This window comes from Hyla sarda, chromosome 1 (genome assembly GCF_029499605.1).
Source record: "Hyla sarda isolate aHylSar1 chromosome 1, aHylSar1.hap1, whole genome shotgun sequence".
NCBI classification, from domain to species: domain Eukaryota; kingdom Metazoa; phylum Chordata; class Amphibia; order Anura; family Hylidae; genus Hyla; species Hyla sarda.
In genome coordinates, this window is record NC_079189.1 from 261,514,178 (window position 1) to 261,540,794 (window position 26,617).

General features: G+C 51.1%; 20 pseudogenes; all 20 read left to right on the plus strand.

The window, feature by feature from the left end:
* Positions 1-519: 519 nt before the first annotated feature.
* Positions 520-639, plus strand: LOC130320668 (5S ribosomal RNA; annotated as a pseudogene).
* Positions 640-888: 249 nt separating this feature from the next.
* Positions 889-1,008, plus strand: LOC130331207 (5S ribosomal RNA; annotated as a pseudogene).
* An 860-nt stretch (positions 1,009-1,868) lies between these two features.
* On the plus strand, positions 1,869-1,988 carry LOC130352079 (5S ribosomal RNA; annotated as a pseudogene).
* A 250-nt stretch (positions 1,989-2,238) lies between these two features.
* Positions 2,239-2,358, plus strand: LOC130352948 (5S ribosomal RNA; annotated as a pseudogene).
* Positions 2,359-3,039: 681 nt separating this feature from the next.
* LOC130328943 (5S ribosomal RNA) lies at positions 3,040-3,159 on the plus strand (annotated as a pseudogene).
* Positions 3,160-11,345: 8,186 nt separating this feature from the next.
* LOC130347216 (5S ribosomal RNA) lies at positions 11,346-11,465 on the plus strand (annotated as a pseudogene).
* A 676-nt stretch (positions 11,466-12,141) lies between these two features.
* On the plus strand, positions 12,142-12,261 carry LOC130328413 (5S ribosomal RNA; annotated as a pseudogene).
* Positions 12,262-14,328: 2,067 nt separating this feature from the next.
* On the plus strand, positions 14,329-14,448 carry LOC130352081 (5S ribosomal RNA; annotated as a pseudogene).
* Positions 14,449-14,698: 250 nt separating this feature from the next.
* On the plus strand, positions 14,699-14,818 carry LOC130330332 (5S ribosomal RNA; annotated as a pseudogene).
* Positions 14,819-15,499: 681 nt separating this feature from the next.
* Positions 15,500-15,619, plus strand: LOC130314325 (5S ribosomal RNA; annotated as a pseudogene).
* Positions 15,620-16,492: 873 nt separating this feature from the next.
* LOC130315844 (5S ribosomal RNA) lies at positions 16,493-16,612 on the plus strand (annotated as a pseudogene).
* A 2,254-nt stretch (positions 16,613-18,866) lies between these two features.
* On the plus strand, positions 18,867-18,986 carry LOC130328522 (5S ribosomal RNA; annotated as a pseudogene).
* Positions 18,987-20,056: 1,070 nt separating this feature from the next.
* On the plus strand, positions 20,057-20,176 carry LOC130315833 (5S ribosomal RNA; annotated as a pseudogene).
* A 250-nt stretch (positions 20,177-20,426) lies between these two features.
* On the plus strand, positions 20,427-20,546 carry LOC130343136 (5S ribosomal RNA; annotated as a pseudogene).
* A 680-nt stretch (positions 20,547-21,226) lies between these two features.
* Positions 21,227-21,346, plus strand: LOC130347740 (5S ribosomal RNA; annotated as a pseudogene).
* Positions 21,347-21,826: 480 nt separating this feature from the next.
* Positions 21,827-21,946, plus strand: LOC130316421 (5S ribosomal RNA; annotated as a pseudogene).
* Positions 21,947-22,230: 284 nt separating this feature from the next.
* On the plus strand, positions 22,231-22,350 carry LOC130351590 (5S ribosomal RNA; annotated as a pseudogene).
* Positions 22,351-24,024: 1,674 nt separating this feature from the next.
* LOC130346714 (5S ribosomal RNA) lies at positions 24,025-24,144 on the plus strand (annotated as a pseudogene).
* A 475-nt stretch (positions 24,145-24,619) lies between these two features.
* LOC130324305 (5S ribosomal RNA) lies at positions 24,620-24,739 on the plus strand (annotated as a pseudogene).
* A 1,444-nt stretch (positions 24,740-26,183) lies between these two features.
* LOC130315855 (5S ribosomal RNA) lies at positions 26,184-26,303 on the plus strand (annotated as a pseudogene).
* Positions 26,304-26,617: the final 314 nt, after the last annotated feature.

Sequence of the window (26,617 nt, forward strand, 5' to 3'; positions counted from 1 at the left end):
GCATGGGAGACTGGCTGGGAATCCCAGGTGCAGTTGACATTTTAATCTGTTACCGCCTTCCGCTCCTATTCGGAAATGGATTTATTGATGCTTAAATGCACAGTATAAAGGGCGTGAAGCTGTCAACGGCCATCCTAAGCTTAACGCGCCTGCTCTCGTCAGAGCGCAGACTGTTACCCTGCTTAGGGCCCGGTAAGTACCAGCATGGGAGACTGGCTGGGAATCTCAGGTGTTGTTGACATTTTGCTCTGTAGCTCTGTAGACATTTTGCTCCGATTCCGAAAAGGATTTATTGATGCTTAAATCCACAATATACAGGGTGTGAAGCCGTCTACGGCTATCCTAAGCTGAATGCGCCTGTTCTTGTTAGATCGCAGACTGCTGCCCGGCAAGTACGGGCATGGGAGACTGGCTGGCAATCCAAGGTGCTATTGACATTTTGCTCTGTTGCCGCCTTCCTCTCCGATTAAAAAAAATATTTATTGATGCTTAAATACACAGTATACAAGGCGTGAAGATGTCAACGGCCATCCTAAGCTGAACGCGCCTGCTCTCGTCAGATCGCAGACTGCTACCCAGCTTAGGGCCCGGTAAGTACTGGCATGGGAGACTGGCTGGGAATCCCGGGTGCCGTTGACATTTTGCTTTATTGATGCTTAAATCCACAGTATACAAGGTGTGAAGCTGTCGACGGCCATCCTAAGCTTAACGCGCCTGCTCTCGTCAGATCGCAGACTGGTACAGATCTTAGGGCCCGGTAAGTACCGGCATGGGACACTGGCTGGGAATCCCGGCTGCCGTTGACATTTTGCTCTGTTGCCGCCTTCCGTTCCGATCCCGAAAAGGATTTCTTGATGCTTAAATGCACAGTATAAAGGGCGAGAAGCTGTCAACGGCCATCCTAAGCTGAACGCGCCTGCTCTCGTCAGATCGCAGACTGCTACCCAGCTTAGGGCCCGGTAAGTACCAGAATGGGAGACTGGCTGGGAATCCCAGGTGTCGTTGACATTTTGCTCTGCTGCCGCCTTACGCTCCGATTCCGAAAAGGATTTATTGATGCTTAAATCCACAGTATACAGGGTGTGCAGATGTCTACGGCCATCCTAAGCTGAATGCGCCTGTTCTCGTCAGATCGCAGACTGCTACCCAGCTTCGGGCCTGGTAAGTACCAGCATGGGAGACTGGCTGGGAATCCCGAGTGCAGTTGACATTTTGCTCCGATTCCGAAAATTATTTATTGATGCTTAAATCCACAGTATACAAAGTGTGAAGCTGTCAACAGCCATCCTAAGCTGAACGTGCCTGCTCTCGTCAGATCGCAGACTGCTACCCAGCTTAAAGCCTGGTAAGTACCAGCATGGGAGACTGGCTGGGAATCCCAGGTGCCGTTGACATTTTGCTCTATTGCTGCCCTCAGCTCCGATTCCGAAAAGAATTTATTGATGCTTAAATCCACAGTATACAAGGTGTGAAGCTGTCGACGGCCATCCTAAGCTTAATGCGCCTGCTCTCGTCAGATCGCAGACTGGTACAGATCTTAGGGCCCGGTAAGTACCGGCATGGGACACTGGCTGGGAATCCCGGCTGCCGTTGACATTTTGCTCTGTTGCCGCCTTACGCTCCGATTCCGAAAAGGATCTATTGATGCTTAAATCCACAGTATACAGGGTGTGAAGCCGTCTACGGCTATCCTAAGCTGAATGTGCCTGTTCTTGTCAGATCGCAGACTGCTGCCCGGCAAGTACGGGCATGGGAGACTGGCTGGCAATCCAAGGTGCTATTGACATTTTGCTCTGTTGCCGCCTTCCTCTCCGATTCCGAAAAGGATTTATTGATGCTTAAATGCACAGTATAAAAAGCATGAAGCTGGCAATGGCCATCCTAAGCTGAACGCGCCTGCTCTCGTCAGATCGCAGACTGCTACCCAGCTTAGGGCCCGGTAAGTACTGGCATGGGAGACTGGCTGGGAATCCCGGGTGCCGTTGACATTTTGCTTTATTGATGCTTAAATCCACAGTATACAAGGTGTGAAGCTGTCGACGGCCATCCTAAGCTTAACGCGCCTGCTCTTGTCAGATCGCATACTGGTACAGATCTTAGGGCCCGGTAAGTACCGGCATGGGACACTGGCTGGGAATCCTGGCTGCCGTTGACATTTTGCTCTGTTGCCGCCTTCCGTTTCCAATTCCGAAAAGGATTTATTGATTCTTAAATGCACAGTATAAAGGGCAAGAATCTGTCAACGGCCATCCTAAGCTGAACGTGCCTGCTCTCGTCAGATCGCGGACTGCTACCCAGCTTAGGGCCCGGTAAGTACCAGCATGGGAGACTGGCTGGGAATCCCAGGTGTCGTTGACATTTTGCTCTGTTGCCGCCTTACGCTCCGATTCCGAAAAGGATTTATTGATGCTTAAATCCACAGTATACAGGGAGAGAAGATGTCTACGGCCATCCTAAGCTGAATGCGCCTGTTCTCGTCAGATCGCAGACCGCTACCCAGCTTCGGGCCTGGTAAGTACCAGCATGGGAGACTGGCTGGGAATCCCGGGTGCAGTTGACATTTTGCTCTGTTTCTGCTGTGAGTCCGAAAATTATTTATTGATGCTTAAATCCACAGTATACAAATTGTGAAGCTGTCAACGGCCATCCTAAGCTGAACGCGCCTGCTCTCGTCAGATCGCAGACTTCTACCCAGCTTAGGGCCTGGTAAGTACCAGCATGGGAGACTGGCTGGGAATCCCGGGTGCAGTTGACATTTTGCTCTGTTGCCGCCTTCCGTTCCGATTCCGAAAAGGATTTATTGATGCTTAAATGCACAGTATAAAAATCATGAAGCTGTCAATGGCCATCCTAAGCTGAACGCGCCTGCTCTCGTCAGATCGCAGACTGCTACCCAGCTTAGGGCCTGGTAAGTACTGGCATGGGACACTGGCTGGGAATCCCGGCTGCCGTTGACATTTTGCTCTTTTGCCGCCTTCCGTTCCGATTCCGAAAAGGATTTATTGATGCCTAAATGCACAGTATAAAGGGCGAGAAGCTGTCAACGGCCATCCTAAGCTGAACGCGCCTGCTCGCGTCAGATCGCAGACTGCTACCCAGCTTAGGGCCCGGTAAGTACCAGCATGGGAGACTGGCTGGGAATCCCAGGTGTCGTTGACATTTTGCTATGTTGCCGCCTTCCGCTCCGATTCCGAAAAAGGATTTATTGATGCTTAAATCCACAGTATACAGGGTGTGAAGATGTCTACGGCCATCCTAAGCTGAATGCGCCTGTTCTCGTCAGATCGCAGACTGCAACCCAGCTTCGGGCCTGGTTAGTACCAGCTAGGGAGACTGGCTGGGAATCCCGGGTGCTGTTGACATTTTGCTCTGCTTCTGCTCCGATTCCGAAAATTATTTATTGATGCTTAAATCCACAGTATACAAAGTGTGAAGCTGTCAACGGCCATCCTAAGCTGAATGCGCCTGCGCTCGTCAGATCGCAGACTGCTATCCAGCTTAGGGCCTGGTAAGTATCAGCATGGGAGACTGGCTGGGAATCCCGGGTGCAGTTGACATTTTAATCTGTTGCCGCCTTCCGCTCCGATTCGTATAAGGTTTTATTGATGCTTAAATCCACAATATACAGGGTGTGAAGCTGTCAACGGCCATCCTAAGCCTGAACGTGCCTGCTCTCCTCAGATCGCAGACTGCTGCCCGGCAGTTACCGGCATGAGAGACTGGCTGGCAATCCAAGGTGCCATTGACATTTTGCTCTGTTGCCGCCTTCCTCTCCGATTAATAAAAATATTTATTGATGCTTAAATCCACAATATACAAGGCGTGAAGATGTCAACGGCCATCCTAAGCTGAACGCGCCTGCTTTCGTCAGATCGCAGACTGCTACCCAGCTTAGCGCCCAGTAAGTACTGGCATGGGAGACTGGCTGGGAATCCCGGGTGCAGTTGACATTTTGCTCTGTTGCCGCCTTCCGCTCCGATTCTGAAAATAATTTATTGATGCTTAAATCCACAGTATACAAGGTGTGAAGCTGTCGACGGCCATCCTAAGCCTAACGCGCCTGCACTCGTCAGATCGCAGACTGGTACAGATCTTAGGGCCCGCTAAGTACCGGCATGGGACACTGGCTGGGAATCCCGGCTGCCGTTGACATTTTGCTCTGTTGCCGTCTTCCTCTCCGATTAATAAAAATATTTATTGATGCTTAACCCCTTAAGGACCGGAGGTTTTTCCGTTTTTGCATTTTCGTTTTTTGCTCCTTGCCTTTAAAAAATCATAACTCTTTCAAATTTACACCTAAAAATCCATATGATGGCTTATTTTTTGCGCCACCAATTCTAATTTGTAATGACGTCAGTCATTTTGCCCAAAAATCTATGGTGAAGCGGGAAAAAAAATCATTGTGCGACAAAATTTAAAAAAAAACGCTGTTTTGTAACTTTTGGGGGCTTCCGTTTCTACGTAGTACATTTTTCGGTAAAAATGACACCTGATATGTATTCTGTAGGTCCATACGATTAAAATGATACCCTACTTATATAGGTTTGATTTTGTCGGACTTCTGGAAAAAATCATAACTGTCACGATGCCGGCTGGCAGGTAGTGGATCCTCTGTGCCAGAGAGGGATTGGCGTGGACCGTGCTAGTGGACCGGTTCTAAGCCACTACTGGTTTTCACCAGAGCCCGCCGCAAAGCGGGATGGTCTTGCTGCGGCGGTAGTGACCAGGTCGTATCCACTAGCAACGGCTCACCTCTCTGGCTGCTGAAGATAGGCGCGGTACAAGGGAGTAGGCAAAAGCAAGGTCGGACGTAGCAGAAGGTCGGGGCAGGCAGCAAGGATCGTAGTCAGGGGCAACGGCAGAAGGTCTGGAAACACAGGCAAGGAACACACAAGGAACGCTTTCACTGGCACTAAGGCAACAAGATCCGGCAAGGGAGTGCAGGGGAAGTGAGGTGATATAGGGAAGTGCACAGGTGAACACACTGATTGGAACCACTGCGCCAATCAGCGGCGCAGTGGCCCTTTAAATCGCAGAGACCCGGCGCGCGCGCGCCCTAGGGAGCGGGGCCGCGCGCGCCGGGACAGAACAGACGGAGAGCGAGTCAGGTAGGGGAGCCGGGGTGCGCATCGCGAGCGGGCGCTACCCGCATCGCGAATCGCATCCCGGCTGGCAGCGGAATCGCAGCGCCCCGGGTCAGAGGACGTGCCCGGAGCGCTGCCGCGGGGAGAGTGAAGCGAGCGCTCCGGGGAGGAGCGGGGACCCGGAGCGCTCGGCGTAACAGTACCCCCCCCCTTGGGTCTCCCCCTCTTCTTAGAGCCTGAGAACCTGAGGAGCAGACTTTTGTCTAGGATGTTGTCCTCAGGTTCCCAGGATCTCTCTTCAGGACCACAACCCTCCCAGTCCACTAAAAAAAAATTTTTCCCTCTGACCTTTTTGGCAGCTAAAATTTCTTTGACCGAGAAGATGTCCGAGGAGCCGGAAACAGGAGTGGGAGGAACAGATTTGGGAGAAAAACGGTTGAGGATGAGTGGTTTGAGAAGAGAGACGTGAAAGGCATTAGGGATACGAAGAGAGGGAGGAAGAAGAAGTTTATAAGAGACAGGATTAATTTGACACAAAATTTTGAAAGGACCAAGATAGCGTGGTCCCAACTTGTAGCTAGGGACACGGAAGCGGACATATTTAGCGGAGAGCCATACCTTGTCTCCAGGGGAAAAAACGGGGGGAGCTCTTCTTTTCTTATCCGCGAACTTCTTCATGCGTGATGAAGCCTGTAAGAGAGAACCTTGGGTCTCTCTCCACATGATGGAAAGGTCACGAGAAATTTCATCCACAGCGGGCAGACCAGAGGGCAAGGGAGTAGGGAGGGGGGGAAGAGGGTGACGGCCGTACACCACGAAAAATGGGGATTTGGAGGAAGACTCAGAGACCCTGAAGTTATACGAGAATTCGGCCCATGGGAGGAGATCTGCCCAGTCATCCTGGCGGGAGGAAACAAAATGTCGCAAATAATCACCCAAGATCTGGTTAATCCTTTCTACTTGTCCATTGGACTGGGGATGATATGCAGAAGAAAAATTTAATTTAATCTTGAGTTGTTTACAGAGAGCCCTCCAGAATTTAGACACGAATTGGACGCCTCTATCCGAGACAATCTGCGTAGGCAACCCGTGAAGACGAAAAATGTGTACAAAAAATTGTTTAGCCAACTGAGGCGCAGAAGGAAGACCAGGAAGAGGGATGAAATGTGCCATTTTGGAGAATCGATCAACGACCACCCAAATAACAGTGTTGCCACGGGAAGGGGGTAAATCAGTAATAAAATCCATACCAATCAGAGACCAAGGCTGTTCGGGGACAGGCAGAGGATGAAGAAAACCAGCGGGCTTCTGGCGAGGAGTCTTATCCCGGGCACAGATAGTGCAGGCTCGCACAAAGTCCACAACATCCGTCTCCAGAGTCGGCCACCAATAGAAGCGGGAGATGAGTTGCACAGATTTCTTGATACCCGCATGACCTGCGAGATGGGAGGAGTGACCCCATTTGAGGATTCCGAGGCGTTGGCGAGGAGAAACAAAGGTCTTTCCTGGAGGAGTCTGCCTGATGGAGGCAGGAGAAGTGGAGATCAGGCAGTCAGGTGGAATGATGTGTTGCGGAGAGAGTTCAACTTCTGAGGCATCCGAGGAACGAGAGAGAGCATCGGCCCTAATGTTCTTATCGGCAGGACGAAAGTGAATCTCAAAATTAAATCGGGCAAAGAACAGAGACCACCGGGCCTGGCGAGGATTCAGCCGTTGGGCAGACTGGAGGTAGGAGAGGTTCTTGTGGTCGGTGTAGATAATAACAGGAGAACTTGATCCCTCCAGCAGATGCCTCCATTCCTCAAGTGCTAATTTAATGGCTAGAAGCTCTCGATCCCCGATGGAGTAGTTCCTCTCCGCTGGAGAGAAGGTCCTAGAGAAAAAACCACAAGTGACAGCATGCCCGGAAGAATTTTTTTGTAGAAGAACAGCTCCAGCTCCCACTGAGGAGGCATCAACCTCCAATAGGAAGGGTTTGGAAGGGTCAGGTCTGGAGAGGACGGGAGCCGAAGAAAAGGCAGACTTGAGTCGTTTAAAGGCGTCTTCTGCTTGAGGGGGCCAGGACTTGGGATCAGCATTTTTTTTGGTTAAAGCCACGATAGGAGCCACAATGGTAGAAAAATGTGGAATAAATTGCCTGTAATAATTGGCGAACCCCAAAAAGCGTTGGATAGCACGGAGTCCGGAGGGGCGTGGCCAATCTAAGACGGCAGAGAGTTTGTCTGGATCCATCTGTAGTCCCTGGCCAGAGACCAAATATCCTAGAAAAGGAAGAGATTGGCATTCAAACAGACATTTCTCAATTTTGGCATAGAGTTGGTTGTCACGAAGTCTCTGAAGAACCATACGGACATGCTGGCGGTGTTCTTCTAGATTGGCAGAAAAAATTAGGATATCGTCCAGATATACAACAACACAGGAGTATAACAGATCACGAAAAATTTCATTGACAAAGTCTTGGAAGACGGCAGGGGCGTTGCACAGTCCAAAGGGCATGACCAGATACTCAAAGTGTCCATCTCTGGTGTTAAATGCCGTTTTCCACTCGTCCCCCTCTCTGATGCGGATGAGGTTATAGGCGCCTCTTAAGTCCAATTTAGTGAAGATGTGGGCACCTTGGAGGCGATCAAAGAGTTCAGAGATGAGGGGTAAGGGGTAGCGGTTCTTAACCGTGATTTTATTAAGACCGCGGTAGTCAATGCATGGACGTAGGGAGCCATCTTTTTTGGACACAAAGAAAAATCCGGCTCCGGCAGGAGAGGAGGATTTACGGATAAAGCCCTTTTTTAGATTCTCCTGGACGTATTCGGACATGGCAAGAGTCTCTGGGGCAGAGAGAGGATAAATTCTGCCCCGGGGTGGAGTAGTGCCCGGGAGGAGGTCGATAGGGCAATCATAAGGCCTGTGAGGAGGTAGAGTCTCAGCTTGTTTTTTGCAGAAAACATCCGCGAAGTCCATATAGGCCTTAGGGAGACCGGTTACTGGAGGAACCACAGAGTTACGGCAAGGGTTACTGGGAACCGGTTTTAGACAGTTCTTGGAACAAGAGGACCCCCAACTCTTGATCTCCCCAGTGGACCAATCCAGGGTAGGGGAATGAAGTTGAAGCCAGGGAAGTCCAAGGAGAATTTCCGAGGTGCAATTGGGGAGGACCAAAAGTTCAATCCTCTCATGATGAGATCCGATGCTCATAAAAAGGGGCTCCGTGCGGAAACGTATGGTACAGTCCAATCTTTCATTATTTACACAATTGATGTAGAGGGGTCTGGCGAGACTGGTCACCGGGATGTTGAACCTGTTGACGAGAGAGGCCAAAATAAAATTTCCTGCAGATCCAGAGTCCAAGAAGGCCAGTGTAGAGAAGGAGAAGGCAGAGGCAGACATCCGCACAGGCACAGTAAGACGTGGAGAAGCAGAGTAGACATCAAGGACTGTCTCATCTTTGTGCGGAGTCAGCGTACGTCTTTCCAGGCGGGGAGGACGGATAGGACAATCTCTCAGGAAGTGTTCGGTACTAGCACAGTACAGGCAGAGGTTCTCCATACGGCGTCGTGTCCTCTCTTGAGGTGTCCGGCGAGACCGGTCGACCTGCATAGCCTCCACGGCGGGAGGCACAGGAACAGATTGCAGGGGACCAGAGGAGAGAGGAGCCGAGGAGAAGAAACGCCTCGTGCGAACAGAGTCCATATCTTGGCGGAGTTCCTGACGCCTTTCGGAAAAACGCATGTCAATGCGAGTGGCTAGGTGAATAAGTTCATGTAGATTAGCAGGAATTTCTCGTGCGGCCAGAACATCTTTAATGTTGCTGGATAGGCCTTTTTTGAAGGTCGCGCAGAGGGCCTCATTATTCCAGGACAATTCTGAAGCAAGAGTACGGAATTGTACGGCATACTCGCCAACGGAAGAATTACCCTGGACCAGGTTCAACAGGGCAGTCTCAGCAGAAGAGGCTCGGGCAGGTTCCTCAAAGACACTTCGGATTTCCGAGAAGAAGGAGTGTACAGAGGCAGTGACGGGGTCATTGCGGTCCCAGAGCGGTGTGGCCCATGACAGGGCTTTTCCGGACAGAAGGCTGACTACGAAAGCCACCTTAGACCTTTCAGTGGGAAACAGGTCCGACATCATCTCCAGATGCAGTGAACATTGGGAAAGAAAGCCACGGCAAAACTTAGAGTCCCCATCAAATTTATCCGGCAAGGATAAACGTATCCCAGGAGCGGCCACTCGCTGCGGAGGAGGTGCAGGAGCTGGCGGAGGAGATGACTGCTGAAGCTGTGGTAGTAACTGTTGTAGCATAACGGTCAGTTGAGACAGCTGTTGGCCTTGTTGCGCTATCTGTTGTGACTGCTGGGCGACCACCGTGGTGAGGTCAGCGACAACTGGCAGAGGAACTTCAGCGGGATCCATGGCCGGATCTACTGTCACGATGCCGGCTGGCAGGTAGTGGATCCTCTGTGCCAGAGAGGGATTGGCGTGGACCGTGCTAGTGGACCGGTTCTAAGCCACTACTGGTTTTCACCAGAGCCCGCCGCAAAGCGGGATGGTCTTGCTGCGGCGGTAGTGACCAGGTCGTATCCACTAGCAACGGCTCACCTCTCTGGCTGCTGAAGATAGGCGCGGTACAAGGGAGTAGGCAAAAGCAAGGTCGGACGTAGCAGAAGGTCGGGGCAGGCAGCAAGGATCGTAGTCAGGGGCAACGGCAGAAGGTCTGGAAACACAGGCAAGGAACACACAAGGAACGCTTTCACTGGCACTAAGGCAACAAGATCCGGCAAGGGAGTGCAGGGGAAGTGAGGTGATATAGGGAAGTGCACAGGTGAACACACTGATTGGAACCACTGCGCCAATCAGCGGCGCAGTGGCCCTTTAAATCGCAGAGACCCGGCGCGCGCGCGCCCTAGGGAGCGGGGCCGCGCGCGCCGGGACAGAACAGACGGAGAGCGAGTCAGGTAGGGGAGCCGGGGTGCGCATCGCGAGCGGGCGCTACCCGCATCGCGAATCGCATCCCGGCTGGCAGCGGAATCGCAGCGCCCCGGGTCAGAGGACGTGCCCGGAGCGCTGCCGCGGGGAGAGTGAAGCGAGCGCTCCGGGGAGGAGCGGGGACCCGGAGCGCTCGGCGTAACAATAACTACATGCAGGAAAATTAATACGTTTAAAATTGTCATCTTCTGACCCCTATAACTTTTTTATTTTTCCGTGTATGGGGCGGTATGAGGGCTCATTTTTTGCGCCGTGATCTGAAGTTTTTAACGGTACCATTTTTGCATTGATAGGACTTATTGATCGCTTTTTATTCATTTTTTCATGATATAAAAAGTGACCAAAAACGCACTATTTTGGACTTTGGAATTTTTTTGCGCGCACGCCATTGAACGTGCGGTTTAATTAACGATATATTTTTATAATTCGGACATTTCCGCACGCGGCGATACCATTTATGTTTATTTTTATTTTTATTTACACTGTGTTTTTTCTTTTATGGGAAAAGGGGGGTGATTCAAACTTTTAATAGGGAAGGGGTTAAATGATGTTTATTCACTTTTTTTTTGCAGTGTTATAGGTCCCATAGGGACCTATAACACTGCACACACTGATCTTTTACATTGATCACTGGTTTCTCATAAGAAACCAGTGATCGATGATTCTGCTGCATGACTGCTCATGCCTGGATCTCAGGCACTGAGCTGTCATTCGGCGATCGGACAGCGAGGAGGCAGGTAGGGGCCCTCCCGCTGTCCTGTCAGCTGTTCGGGATGCCGCGATTTCACCGCGGCTATCCCGAACAGCACACTGAGCTAGCCGGCATGCTTTTGGTTTCACTTTAGACGCGGCGTTCAACTTTGAACGCCGCGTCTAAAGGGTTAATAGCGCGCGGCACAGCGATCAATGCCGCGCGCTATTAGCCACGGGTCCCGGCCGTTGTTAGAGGCCGGGCCTGAACCGCTGTGACGCGGGGCCACGCCGTGGCCCCGCGTTATAGATCTGGAGTGGACACATGACGTTCCAGTACGTCATGTGTCCTTAAGGGGTTAAATCCATAGTATACAAGGCGTGAATATGTCAACGGCCATCCTAAGCTGAATGCGCCTGCTCTCGTCAGATCGCAGACTGCTACCCAGCTTAGGGCCCAGTAAGTACCGGCATGGGAGACTGGCTGGGAATCCCGGGTGTAGTTGACATTTTGCTCTGTTGCCGCCTTCCGCTCCGATTCGGAAAAGGATTTATTGATGCTTAAATGCACAGTATAAAGGGCGAGAAGCTGTCAACGGCCATCCTAAGCTGAACGCGCCTGCTCTCGTTAGATCGCAGACTGCTACCCAGCTTAGGGCCCGGAAAGTACCAGCATGGGAGACTGACTGGGAATCTCAGGTGTCGTTGACATTTTGCTCTGTTGCCGCCTTCCGCTCCGATTCCGAAAAGGATTTATTGATGCTTAAATCCACAGTATACAGGGTGTGAAGCCGTCTACGGCTATCCTAAGCTGAATGTGCCTGTTCTTGTCAGATCGCAGTCTGCTGCCCGGCAAGTACGGGCATGGGAGACTGGCTGGCAATCCAAGGTGCTATTGACATTTTGCTCTGTTGCCGCCTTCCTCTCCGATTCCGAAAAGGATTTATTGATGCTTAAATGCACAGTATAAAAAGCATGAAGCTGTCAATGGCCATCCTAAGCTCAATGCGCCTGCTCTCGTCAGATCGCAGACTGCTTCCCAGCTTAGGGCCCGGTAAGTACTGGCATGGGAGACTGGCTGGGAATCCGAGGTGCCGTTGACATTTTGCTCTATTGCTGCCTTCCGCTCCGATTCCGAAAAGAATTTATTGATGCTTAAATCCACAGTATACAAGGTGTGAAGCTGTCGACGGCCATCCTAAGCTTAACGCGCCTGCTCTCGTCAGATCGCAGACTGGTACAGATCTTAGGGCCCGGTAAGTACCGACATGGGACACTGGCTGGGAATCCCGGCTGCCGTTGACATTTTGCTCTGTTGCCGCCTTCCGTTCCGATTCCGAAAAGGATTTATTGATGCTTAAATGCGCAGAATAAAAAGCATGAAGCTGTCAATGGCCATTCTAAGCTGAACGCGCCTGCTCTCGTCAGATCGCAGACTGCTACCCAGCTTAGGGCCCGGTAAGTACTGGCATGGGAGACTGGCTGGGAATCCCGGGTGCCGTTGCCATTTTGCTCTATTGCTGCCTTCCGCTCCGATTCTGAAAATAATTTATTGATGCTTAAATCCACAGTATACAAGGTGTGAAGCTGTCGACGGCCATCCTAAGCTTAACGCGCCTGCACTCGTCAGATCGCAGACTGGTACAGATCTTAGGGCCCGGTAAGTACCGGCATGGGACACTGGCTGGGAATCCCGGCTGCCGTTGACATTTTGCTCTGTTTCTGCCTTCCGTTCCGATTCCGAAAAGGATTTATTGATGCTTAAATGCACAGTATACAAAGAGTGAAGCTGTCAACGGCCATCCTAAGCTGAAAGCGCCTGCTCTCGTCAGATCGCAGACTGCTACCCAGCTTAGGGCCTGTTAAGTACCAGCATGGGAGACTGGCTGGGAATCCCGGGTGCAGTTGACAATTTAATCTGTTGCCGCCTTCCGCTCCGATTCGGAAAAGGATTTATTGATGCTTAAATCCACAATATACAGGGTGTGAAGCTGTCAACGGCCATCCTAAGCCTGAACGTGCCTGCTCTCCTCAGATCGCAGACTGCTGCCCGGCAGATAGCGGCATGGGAGACTGGCTGGCAATCCAAGGTGCCATTGACATTTTGCTCTGTTGCCGCCTTCCTCTCCGATTGATAAAAATATTTATTTATGCTTAAATCCATAGTATACAAGGCGTGAATATGTCAACGGCCATCCTAAGCTGAATGCGCCTGCTCTCGTCAGATCGCAGACTGCTACCCAGCTTAGGGCCCAGTAAGTACCGGCATGGGAGACTGGCTGGGAATCCCGGGTGCAGTTGACATTTTGCTCTGTTGCCGCCTTCCGCTCCGATTCCGAAAAGGATTTATTGATGCTTAAATGCACAGTATAAAGGGCGAGAAGCTGACAACAGCCATCCTAAGCTGAACGTGCCTGCTCTCGTTAGATCGCAGACTGCTACCCAGCTTAGGGCCTGGAAAGTACCAGCATGGGAGACTGGCTGGGAATCCCAGGTGTCGTTGACATTTTGCTCTGTTGCCGCCTTCCGCTCCGATTCCGAAAAGGATTTATTGATGCTTAAATCCACAGTATACAGGGTGTGAAGCCGTCTACGGCTATCCTAAGCTGAATGTGCCTGTTCTTGTCAGATCGCAGTCTGCTGCCCGGCAAGTACGGGCATGGGAGACTGGCTGGCAATCCAAGGTGCTATTGACATTTTGCTCTGTTGCCGCCTTCCTCTCCGATTCCGAAAAGGATTTATTGATGCTTAAATGCACAGTATAAAAAGCATGAAGCTGTCAATGCCCATCCTAAGCTGAATGCGCCTGCTCTCGTCAGATCGCAGACTGCTTCCCAGCTTAGGGCCCGGTAAGTACTGGCATGGGAGACTGGCTGGGAATCCCAGGTGCAGTTGACATTTTGCTCTATTGCTGCCTTCCGCTCCGATTCCGAAAAGAATTTATTGATGCTTAAATCCACAGTATACAAAGTGTGAAGCTGTCAACGGCCATCCTAAGCTGAACGCACCTGCTCTCGTCAGATCGCAGACTGCTACCCAGCTTAGGGCCTGGTAAGTACCAGCATGGGAGACTGGCTGGGACTCCCGGGTGCAGTTGACATTTTAATCTGTTGCTGCCTTCCCCTCCAATTCGGAAAAGGATTTATTGATGCTTAAATGCACAGTATACAAAGTGTGAAGCTGTCAACGGCCATCCTAAGCTGAACGCGCCTGCTCTCGTCAGATCGCAGACTGCTACCCAGCTTAGGGCCCGGTAAGAACCAGCATGGGAAACTGGCTGGGAATCCCAGGTGTTGTTGACATTTTGCTCTGTAGCCGCCTTCCGCTCCGATTCCGAAAAGGATTTATTGATGCTTAAATCCACAGTATACAGGGTGTGAAGCCGTCTACGGCTATCCTAAGCTGAATGTGCCTGTTCTTGTCAGATCGCAGACTGCTGCCCGGCAAGTACGGGCATGGGAGACTGGCTGGCAATCCAAGGTGCTATTGACATTTTGCTCTGTTGCCGCCTTCCTCTCCGATTCCGAAAAGGATTTATTGATGCTTAAATGCACAGTATAAAAAGCATGAAGCTGGCAATGGCCATCCTAAGCTGAACGCGCCTGCTCTCGTCAGATCGCAGACTGCTACCCAGCTTAGGGCCCGGTAAGTACTGGCATGGGAGACTGGCTGGGAATCCCGGGTGCCGTTGACATTTTGCTTTATTGATGCTTAAATCCACAGTATACAAGGTGTGAAGCTGTCGACGGCCATCCTAAGCTTAACGCGCCTGCTCTTGTCAGATCGCAGACTGTTACAGATCTTAGGGCCCGGTAAGTACCGGCATGGGACACTGGCTGGGAATCCCGGCTGCCGTTGACATTTTGCTCTGTTGCCGCCTTCCGTTTCCGATTCCGAAAAGGATTTATTGATGCTTAAATGCACAGTATAAAGGGCAAGAAGCTGTCAACGGCCATCCTAAGCTGAACGTGCCTGCTCTCGTCAGATCGCAGACTGCTACCCAGCTTAGGGCCCGGTAAGTACCAGCATGGGAGACTGGCTGGGAATCCCAGGTGTCGTTGACATTTTGCTCTGCTGCCGCCTTACGCTCCGATTCCGAAAAGGATTTATTGATGCTTAAATCCACAGTATACAGAGAGTGAAGATGTCTACGGCCATCTTAAGCTGAATGCGCCTGTTCTCGTCAGATCGCAGACCGCTACCCAGCTTCGGGCCTGGTAAGTGCCAGCATGGGAGACTGGCTGGGAATCCCGGGTGCAGTTGACATTTTGCTCTGTTTCTGCTGCGAGTCCGAAAATTATTTATTGATGCTTAAATCCACAGTATACAAAGTGTGAAGCTGTCAACGGCCATCCTAAGCTGAACGCGCCTGCTCTCGTCAGATCGCAGACTTCTACCCAGCTTAGGGCCTGGTAAGTACCAGCATGGGAGACTGGCTGGGAATCCCGGGTGCAGTTGACATTTTGCTCTGTTGCCGCCTTCCGTTCCGATTCCGAAAAGGATTTATTGATGCTTAAAAGCACAGTATAAAAATCATGAAGCTGTCAATGGCCATCCTAAGCTGAACGCGCCTGCTCTCGTCAGATCGCAGACTGCTACCCAGCTTAGGGCCTGGTAAGTACTGGCATGGGACACTGGCTGGGAATCCCGGCTGCCGTTGACATTTTGCTCTTTTGCCGCCTTCCGTTCCGATTCCGAAAAGGATTTATTGATGCCTAAATGCACAGTATAAAGGGCGAGAAGCTGTCAACGGCCATCCTAAGCTGAACGCGCCTGCTCTCGTCAGATCGCAGACTGCTACCCAGCTTAGGGCCCGGTAAGTACCAGCATGGGAGACTGGCTGGGAATCCCAGGTGTCGTTGACATTTTGCTATGTTGCCGCCTTCCGCTCCGATTCCGAAAAAGGATTTATTGATGCTTAAATCCACAGTATACAGGGTGTGAAGATGTCTACGGCCATCCTAAGCTGAATGCGCCTGTTCTCGTCAGATCGCAGACTGCAACCCAGCTTCGGGCCTGGTTAGTACCAGCTAGGGAGACTGGCTGGGAATCCCGGGTGCTGTTGACATTTTGCTCTGCTTCTGCTCCGATTCCGAAAATTATTTATTGATGCTTAAATCCACAGTATTCAAAGTGTGAAGCTGTCAATGGCCATCCTAAGCTGAACGCGCCTGCGCTCGTCAGATCGCAGACTGCTATCCAGCTTAGGGCCTGGTAAGTACTAGCATGGGAGACTGGCTGGGAATCCCGGGTGCAGTTGACATTTTAATCTGTTGCCGCCTTCCGCTCCGATTCGGATAAGGATTTATTGATGCTTAAATCCACAATATACAGGGTGTGAAGCTGTCAACGGCCATCCTAAGCCTGAACGTGCCTGCTCTCCTCAGATCGCAGACTGCTGCCTGGCAGTTACCGGCATGGGAGACTGGCTGGCAATCCAAGGTGCCATTGACATTTTGCTCTGTTGCCGCCTTCCTCTCCGATTAATAAAAATATTTATTGATGCTTAAATCCACAATATACAAGGCGTGAAGATGTCAACGGCCATCCTAAGCTGAACGCGCCTGCTTTCGTCAGATCGCAGACTGCTACCCAGCTTAGCGCCCAGTAAGTACCGGCATGGGAGACTGGCTGGGAATCCCGGGTGCAGTTGACATTTTGCTCTGTTGCCGCCTTCCGTTCCGATTCCGAAAAGGATTTATTGATGCTAAAATGCGCAGTATAAAAAGCATGAAGCTGTCAATGGCCATCCTAAGCTGAACGCGCCTGCTCTCGTCAGATCGCAGACTGCTACCCAGCTTAGGGCCCGGTAAGTACTGGCATGGGAGACTGGCTGGGAATCCCGGGTGCCGTTGACATTTTGCTCTGTTGCCGCCTTCCGTTCCGATTCCGAAAAGGATTTATTGATGCTTAAATCCACAGTATACAGGGTGTGAAGCCGTCTACGGCTATCCTAAGCTGAATGTGCCTGTTCTTGTCAGATCGCAGTCTGCTGCCCGGCAAGTACGGGCATGGGAGACTGGCTGGCAATCCAAGGTGCTATTGACATTTTGCTCTGTTGCCGCCTTCCTCTCCGATTCCGAAAAGGATTTATTGATGCTTAAATGCACAGTATAAAAAGCATGAAGCTGTCAATGGCCATCCTAAGCTGAATGCGCCTGCTCTCGTCAGATTGCAGACTGCTTCCCAGCTTAGGGCCCGGTAAGTACTGGCATGGGAGACTGGCTGGGAATCCCAGGTGCCGTTGACATTTTGCTCTATTGCTGCCTTCCGCTCCGATTCCGAAAAGAATTTATTGATGCTTAAATCCACAGTATACAAGGTGTGAAGCTGTCGACGGCCATCCTAAGCTTAACGCGCCTGCTCTCGTCAGATCGCAGACTGGTACAGATCTTAGGGCCCGGTAAGTACCGACATGGGACACTGGCTGGGAATCCCGGCTGCCGTTGACATTTTGCTCTGTTGCCGCCTTCTGTTCCGATTCCGAAAAGGATTTATTGATGCTTAAATGCACAGTATAAAGGGCGAGAAACTATCAATGGCCATCCTAAGCTGAACGCGCCTGCTCTCGTCAGATCGCAGACTGCTACCCAGCTTAGGGCCCGGTAAGTACCAGCATGGGAGACTGGCTGGGAATCCCAGGTGTCGTTGACATTTTGCTCTGTTGCCGCCTTACGCTCCGATTCCGAAAAGGATTTATTGATGCTTAAATCCACAGTATACAGGGTGTGAAGATGTCTACGGCCATCCTAAGCTGAATGTGCCTGTTCTCGTCAGATCGCAGACTGCTACCCAGCTTCGGGCCTGGTAATTACCAGCATGGGAGACTGGCTGGGAATCCCGGGTGCAGTTGACATTTTGCTCTGTTTCTGCTCCGATTCCGAAAATTATTTATTGATGCTTAAATCCACAGTATACAAAGTGTGAAGCTGTCAACTGCCATCCTAGCTGAACGCGCCTGCTCTCGTCAGATCGCAGACTGCTACCCAGCTTATGGCCCGGTAAGCACCAGCATGGGAGACTGGCTGGGAATCCCAGGTGTTGTTGACATTTTGCTCTGTTGCCGCCTTCCGCTTCGATTCCGAAAAGGATTTATTGATGCTTAAATCCACAGTATACAGGGTGTGAAGCCGTCTACGGCTATCCTAAGCTGAATGCACCTGTTCTTGTCAGATCGCAGACTGCTGCCCGGCAAGTACGGGCAGGGGAGACTGGCTGGCAATCCAAGGTGCTATTGACATTTTGCTCTGTTGCCGCCTTCCTCTCCGATTAAAAAAAATATTTTTTGATGCTTAAATCCACAGTATACAAGGCGTGAAGATGTCAACGGCCATCCTAAGCTGAACGCGCCTGCTCTCATCAGATCGCAGACTGCTACCCAGCTTAGGGCCCGGTAAGTACTGGCATGGGACACTGGCTGGGAATCCCGTGTGCCGTTGACATTTTGCTCTATTGTTGCCTTCTGCTCCGATTCCAAAAATAATTTATTGATGCTTAAATCCACAGTATACAAGGTGTGAAGCTGTCGACGGCCATCTTAAGCTTAACGCGCCTGCTCTCGTCAGATCGCAGACTGTTACAGATCTTAGGGCCCGGTAAGTACCGGCATGGGACACTGGCTGGGAATCCTGCCTGCCGTTGACATTTTGCTCTGTTGCCGCCTTCCGTTCCGATTCCGAAAAGGATTTATTGATGCTTAAATGCACAGTATAAAGGGCGAGAAGCTGTCAACGGCCATCCTAAGCTCAACGCGCCTGCTCTCGTCAGATCGCAGACTGCTACCCAGCTTAGGGCCCGGTAAGTACCAGCATGGGAGGCTGGCTGGGAATCCCAGGTGTCGTTGACATTTTGCTCTGTTGCCGCCTTACGCTCCGATTCCGAAAAGGATTTATTGATGCTTAAATCCACAGTATACAGGGTGTGAAGATGTCTACGGCCATCCTAAGCTGAATGCGCCTGTTCTCGTCAGATCACAGACTGCTACCCAGCTTCGGGCCTGGTAAGTACCAGCATGGGAGACTGGCTGGGAATCCCGAGTGCAGTTGACACTTTGCTCCGATTCCGAAAATTATTTATTGATGCTTAAATCCACAGTTTACAAACTGTGAAGCTGTCAACGGCCATCCTAAGCTGAACGCGCCTGCTCTCGTCAGATCGCAGACTGCTACCCAGCTTAGGGCCTGGTAAGTACCAGCATAGGAGACTGGCTGGGAATCCCGGGTGCAGTTGACATTTTAATCTGTTGCCGCCTTCCGCTCCGATTCGGAAAAGGATTTATTGATGCTTAAATCCACAATATACAGGGTGTGAAGCTGTCAACGGCCATCCTAAGCCTGAACGTGTCTGCTCTCCTCAGATCGCAGACTGCTGCCCGGCAGATACCGGCATGGGAGACTGGCTGGCAATCCAAGGTGCCATTGACATTTTGCTCTGTTGCCGCCTTCCTCTCCGATTAATAAAAATATTTATTGATGCTTAAATCCACAATATACAAGGCGTGAAGCTGTCAACGGCCATCCTAAGCTGAACGCGCCTGCTCTCGTCAGATCGCAGACTGCTACCAAGCTTAGGGCCCAGTAAGTACCATCATGGGAGACTGGCTGGGAATCCCGGGTGCAGTTGACATTTTGCTCTGTTGCCGCCTTCCGTTCCGATTCCGAAAAGGATTTATTGATGCTTAAATGCACAGTATAAAAAGCATGAAGCTGTCAATAGCCATCCTAAGCAAAACGCGCCTGCTCTCGTCAGTTCGCAGACTGTTACCCAGCTTAGGGCCCGGTAAGTACTGGCATGGGAGACTGGCTGAGAATCACGGTTGCCGTTGACATTTTGCTCTATTGCTCCGATTCCAAAAAGAATTTATTGATGCTTAAATCCACAGTATACAAGGTGTGAAGCTGTCAACAGCCATCCTAAGCTTAACGCGCCTGCTCTCGTCATATCGCAGACTGGTACAGATCTTAGGGCCTGGTAAGTACCGGCATGGACACTGGCTGGGAATCCCGGCTGCCGTTGACATTTTGCTCTGTTGCCGCCTTCCGTTCCGATTCCGAAAAGGATTTATTGATGCTTAAATGCACAGTATACAAAGTGCAAAGCTGTCAACCGCCATCCTAAGCTGAACGCGCCTGGTCTCGTCAGATCGCAGACTGCTACCCAGCTTAGGGCCTGGTAAGTACCAGCATGGGAGACTGGCTGGGAATCCCAGGTGCAGTTGACATTTTAATCTGTTACCGCCTTCCGCTCCGATTCGGAAATGGATTTATTGATGCTTAAATGCACAGTATACAAGGCGTGAAGATGTCAACGGCCATCCTAAGCTGAACACGCCTGCTCTCGTCAGATCGCAGACTGCTACCCAGCTTAGGGCCCGGTAAGTACTGGCATGGGAGACTGGCTGGGAATCCCAGGTGCCGTTGACATTTTGCTTTATTGATGCTTAAATCCACAGTATACAAGGTGTGAAGCTGTCGACGGCCATCCTAAGCTTAACGCGCCTGCTCTCGTCAGATCGCAGACTGGTACAGATCTTAGGGCCCGGTAAGTACCGGCATGGGACACTGGCTGGGAATCCCGGCTGCCGTTGACATTTTGCTCTGTTGCCGCCTTCCGTTTCCGATTCCGAAAAGGATTTATTGATGCTTAAATGCACAGTATAAAGGGCAAGAAGCTGTCAACGGCCATCCTAAGCTGAACGTGCCTGCTCTCGTCAGATCGCAGACTGCTACCCAGCTTAGGGCCTGGTAAGTACCAGCGTGGGAGACTGGATGGGAATCCCAGGTGTCGTTGACATTTTGCTCTGTTGCCGCCTTACGCTCCGATTCCGAAAAGGATTTATTGATGCTTAAATCCACAGTATACAGGGTGTGAAGATGTCTACGGCCATCCTAAGCTGAATGCGCCTGTTCTCGTCAGTTCGCAGACTGCTACCCAGCTTCGGGCCTGGTAAGTACCAGCATGGGAGACTGGCTGGGAATCCCGGGTGCAGTTGACATTTTGCTCTGTTTCTGCTGCGAGTCCGAAAATTATTTATTGATGCTTAAATCCACAGTATACAAAGTGTGAAGCTGTCAACGGCCATCCTAAGCTGAACGCGCCTGCTCTCGTCAGATCGCAGACTTCTACCCAGCTTAGGGCCTGGTAAGTACCAGCATGGGAGACTGGCTGGGAATCCCGGGTGCAGTTGACATTTTGCTCTGTTGCCGCCTTCCGTTCCGATTCCGAAAAGGATTTATTGATGCTTAAATGCACAGTATAAAAATCATGAAGCTGTCAATGGCCATCCTAAGCTGAACGCGCCTGCTCTCGTCAGACTGCTACCCAGCTTAGGGCCTGGTAAGTACTGGCATGGGACACTGGCTGGGAATCCCGGCTGCCGTTGACATTTTGCTCTTTTGCCGCCTTCCGTTCCGGTTCCGATTCCGAAAAGGATTTATTGATGCCTAAATGCACAGTATAAAGCGCGAGAGGCAGTCAACGGCCATCCTAAGCTGAACGCGCCTGCTCTCGTCAGATCGCAAACTGCTACCCAGCTTAGGGCCCGGTAAGTACCAGCATGGGAGACTGGCTGGGAATCCCAGGTGTCGTTGACATTTTGCTATGTTGCCGCCTTCCGCTCCGATTCCGAAAAAGGATATATTGATGCTTAAATCCACAGTATACAGGGTGTGAAGATGTCTACGGCCATCCTAAGCTGAATGTGCCTGTTCTCGTCAGATCGCAGACTGCTACCCAGCTTCGGGCCTGGTTAGTACCAGCTAGGGAGACTGGCTGGGAATCCCGGGTGCTGTTGACATTTTGCTCTGCTTCTGCTCCGATTCCGAAAATTATTTATTGATGCTTAAATCCACAGTATACAAAGTGTGAAGCTGTCAACGGCCATCCTAAGCTGAACGCGCCTGTGCTCGTCAGATCGCAGACTGCTACCCAGCTTAGCGCCCAGTAAGTACCGGCATGGGAGACTGGCTGGGAATCCCGGGTGCAGTTGACATTTTGCTCTGTTGCCGCCTTCCGTTCCGATTCCGAAAAGGATTTATTGATGCTTAAATGCGCAGTATAAAAAGCATGAAGCTGTCAATGGCCATCCTAAGCTGAACGCGCCTGCTCTCGTCAGATCGCAGACTGCTACCCAGCTTAGGGCCCGGTAAGTACTGGCATGGGAGACTGGCTGGGAATCCCGGGTGCCATTGACATTTTGCTCTATTGCTGCCTTCCGCTCCGATTCTGAAAATAATTTATTGATGCTTAAATCCACAGTATACAAGGTGTGAAGCTGTCGACGGCCATCCTAAGCTTAACGCGCCTGCACTCGTCAGATCGCAGACTGGTACAGATCTTAGGGCCCGGTAAGTACCGGCATGGGACACTGGCTGGGAATCCCGGCTGCCGTTGACATTTTGCTCTGTTGCCGCCTTCCGTTCCGATTCCGAAAAGGATTTATTGATGTTTAAATGCACAGTATACAAAGAGTGAAGCTGTCAACGGCCATCCTAAGCTGAACGCGCCTGCTCTCGTCAGATCGCAGACTGCTACCCAGCTTAGGGCCTGGTAAGTACCAGCATGGGAGACTGGCTGGGAATCCCGGGTGCAGTTGACAATTTAATCTGTTGCCGCCTTCCGCTCCGATTCGGAAAAGGATTTATTGATGCTTAAATCCACAATATACAGGGTGTGAAGCTGTCAACGGCCATCCTAAGCCTGAACGTGCCTGCTCTCCTCAGATCGCAGACTGCTGCCCGGCAGATAGCGGCATGGGAGACTGGCTGGCAATCCAAGGTGCCATTGACATTTTGCTCTGTTGCCGCCTTCCTCTCCGATTGATAAAAATATTTATTTATGCTTAAATCCATAGTATACAAGGCGTGAATATGTCAACGGCCATCCTAAGCTGAATGCGCCTGCTCTCGTCAGATCGCAGACTGCTACCCAGCTTAGGGCCCAGTAAGTACCGGCATGGGAGACTGGCTGGGAATCCCGGGTGCAGTTGACATTTTGCTCTGTTGCCGCCTTCCGCTCCGATTCGGAAAAGGATTTATTGATGCTTAAATGCACAATATAAAGGGCGAGAAGCTGACAACAGCCATCCTAAGCTGAACGCGCCTGCTCTCGTTAGATCGCAGACTGCTACCCAGCTTAGGGCCCGGAAAGTACCAGCATGGGAGACTGGCTGGGAATCCCAGGTGTCGTTGACATTTTGCTCTGTTGCCGCCTTCCGCTCCGATTCCGAAAAGGATTTATTGATGCTTAAATCCACAGTATACAGGGTGTGAAGCCGTCTACGGCTATCCTAAGCTGAATGTGCCTGTTCTTGTCAGATCGCAGTCTGCTGCCCGGCAAGTACGGGCATGGGAGACTGGCTGGCAATCCAAGGTGCTATTGACATTTTGCTCTGTTGCCGCCTTCCTCTCCGATTCCGAAAAGGATTTATTGATGCTTAAATGCACAGTATAAAAAGCATGAAGCTGTCAATGGCCATCCTAAGCTGAATGCGCCTGCTCTCGTCAGATCGCAGACTGCTTCCCAGCTTAGGGCCCGGAAAGTACTGGCATGGGAGACTGGCTGGGAATCCCAGGTGCCGTTGACATTTTGCTCTATTGCTGCCTTCCGCTCCGATTCCGAAAAGAATTTATTGATGCTTAAATCCACAGTATACAAGGTGTGAAGCTGTCGACGGCCATCCTAAGCTTAACGCGCCTGCTCTCGTCAGATCGCAGACTGGTACAGATCTTAGGGCCCGGTAAGTACTGACATGGGACACTGGCTGGGAATCCCGGCTGCCGTTGACATTTTGCTCTGTTGCCGCCTTCCGTTCCGGTTCCGATTCCGAAAAGGATTTATTGATGCTTAAATGCACAGTATAAAGGGCGAGAAGCTATCAACGGCCATCCTAAGCTGAACGCGCCTGCTCTCGTCAGATCGCAGACTGCTAGCCAGCTTAGGGCCCGGTAAGTACCAGCATGGGAGACTGGCTGGGAATCCCAAGTGTCGTTGACATTTTGCTCTGTTGCCGCCTTACGCTCCGATTCCGAAAAGGATTTATTGATGCTTAAATCCACAGTATACAGGGTGTGAAGATGTCTACGGCCATCCTAAGCTGAATGCGCCTGTTCTCGTAAAATTGCAGACTGCTACCCAGCTTCGGGCCTGGTAAGTACCAGCATGGGAGACTGGCTGGGAATCCCGGGTGCAGTGGACATTTTGCTCTGTTTCTGCTCCGATTCCGAAAATTATTTATTGATGCTTAAATCCACAGTATACAAAGTGGGAAGCTGTCAACGGCCATCCTAAGCTGAACGCGCCTGCTCTCGTCAGATCGCAGACTGCTACTCAGCTTAGGGCCTGGTAAGTACCAGCATGGGAGACTGGCTGGGAATCCCGGGTGCAGTTGACATTTTAATCTGTTGCCGCCTTCCGATCCAATTCGGAAAAGGATCTATTGATGTTTAAATCCACAATATACAGGGTGTGAAGCTGTCAACGGCCATCCTAAGCCTGAACGTGCCTGCTCTCCTCAGATCGCAGACTGCTGCCCGGCAGATACCGGCATGGGAAACTGGCTGGCAATCCATGGTGCCATTGACATTTTGCTCTGTTGCCGCCTTCTTCTCCGATTAATAAAAATATTTATTGATGCTTAAATCCAAAATATACAAGGCGTAAAGATGTCAACGGCCATCCTAAGCTGAACGCGCCTGCTCTCGTCAGATCGCAGACGGCTACCTAGCTTAGGGCCCAGTAAGTACCGGCATGGGAGACTGGCTGGGAATCCCGGGTGCAGTTGACATTTTGCTCTGTTGCCGCCTTCCGCTCCGATTCGGAAAATGATTTATTGATGCTTAAATGCACAGTATAAAGGGCGTGAAGCTGTCAACGGCCATCCTAAGCTGAACGCGCCTGCTCCCGTCAGATCGCAGACTGCTACCCAGCTTAGGGCCTGGTAAGTACCAGCATGGGAGACTGGCTGAGAATCCCAGGTGTTGTTGACATTTTGCTCTGTAGCCGCCTTCCGCTCTGATTCCGAAAAGTATTTATTGATGCTTAAATCCACAGTATACAGGGTGTGAAGATGTCTACGGCCATCCTAAGCTGAATGCGCCTGTTCTCGTCAGATCGCAGAATGCTACTCAGCTTCGGGCCTGGTAAGTACCAGCATGGGAGACTGGCTGGGAATCCCGGCTGCCGTTGACATTTTGCTCTGTTTCTGCTCCGATTCCGAAAATGATTTATTGATGCTTAAATCCACAGTATACAAAGTGTGAATCTGTCAACGGCCATCCTAAGCTGAACGCACCTGCTCTCGTCAGATCGCAGACTGCTACCCAGCTTAGGGCCCGGTAAATACCAGCATGGGAGACTGGCTGGGAATCCCGGGTGCAGTTGACATTTTAATCTGTTGCCGCCTTCCGCTCCGATTCGGAAAAGGATTTATTGATGCTTCGATCCACAATATGCAGGGTGTGAAGCTGTCAACGGCCATCCTAAGCCTGAACGTGCCTGCTCTCCTCAGATCGCAGACTGCTGCCCGGCAGTTACCGGCATGGGAGACTGGCTGGCAATCCAAGGTGCCATTGACATTTTGCTCTGTTGCCGCCTTCCTCTCCGATTAATAAAAATATTTATTGATGCTTAAATCCACAATATACAAGGCGTGAAGATGTCAACGGCCATCCTAAGCAGAACGCGCCTGCTCTCGTCAGATCGCAGACTGCTACCCAGCTGAGGGCCCAGTAAGTACCGGCATGGGAGACTGGCTGGGAATCCCGGGTGCAGTTGACATTTTTCTCTGTTGCCGCCTTCCGAAAAGGATTTATTGATGCTTAAATGCACAGTATAAAAAGCATGAAGCTGTCAATGGCCATCCTAAGCTGAACGCGCCTGCTCTTGTCAGATCGCAGACGGCTACCCAGCTTAGGGCCCGGCAAATACTGGCATGGGAGACTGGCTGGGAATCTTGGGTGCCGTTGACATTTTGCTCTATTGCTGCCTTCCGAAAAGAATTTATTGATGCTTAAATCCACAGTATACAAGGTGTAAAGCTGTCGATGGCCATCCTAAGCTTAACGCGCCTGCTCTCGTCAGATCGCAGACTGGTACAGATCTTAGGGCCCGGTAAGTACCGGCATGGGACACTGGCTGTGAATCCCGGCTGCCGTTGACATTTTGCTCTGTTGCCGCCTTCCGCTCCGATTCCGTAAAGGATTTATTGATGCTTAAATCCACAGTATACAGGGTGTGAAGCCGTCTACGGCTATCCTAAGCTGAATGTGCCTGTTCTTGTCAGATCGCAGACTGCTGCCCGGCAAGTACGGGCATGGAAGACTGGCTGGCAATCCAAGGTGCTATTGACATTTTGCTCTGTTGCCGCCTTCCTCTCCGATTCCGAAAAGGATTTATTGATGCTTAAATGCATAGTATAAAAAGCATGAAGCTGTCAATGGCCATCCTAAGCTGAACGCGCCTGCTCTCGTCAGATCGCAGACTGCTACCCAGCTTAGGGCCCGGTAAGTACTGGCATGGGAGACTGGCTGGGAATCCCGGGTGCCGTTGACATTTTGCTCTATTGCTGCCTTCCGTTCCGATTCCGAAAAGGATTTATTGATGCTTAAATGCACAGTATAAAGGGCGGGAAGCTGTCAACGGCCATCCTAAGCTGAACGCGCCTGCTCTCGTCATATCGCAGAATGCTACCCAGCTTAGGGCCCGGTAAGTACCAGCATGGGAGACTGGCTGGGAATCCCAGGTGTCGTTGACATTTTGTTCTGTTGCCGCCTTCCGCTCCGATTCCGAAAAGGATTTATTGATGCTTAAATCCACAGTATACAGGGTGTGAAGATGTCTACGGCCATCCTAAGCTGAATGCGCCT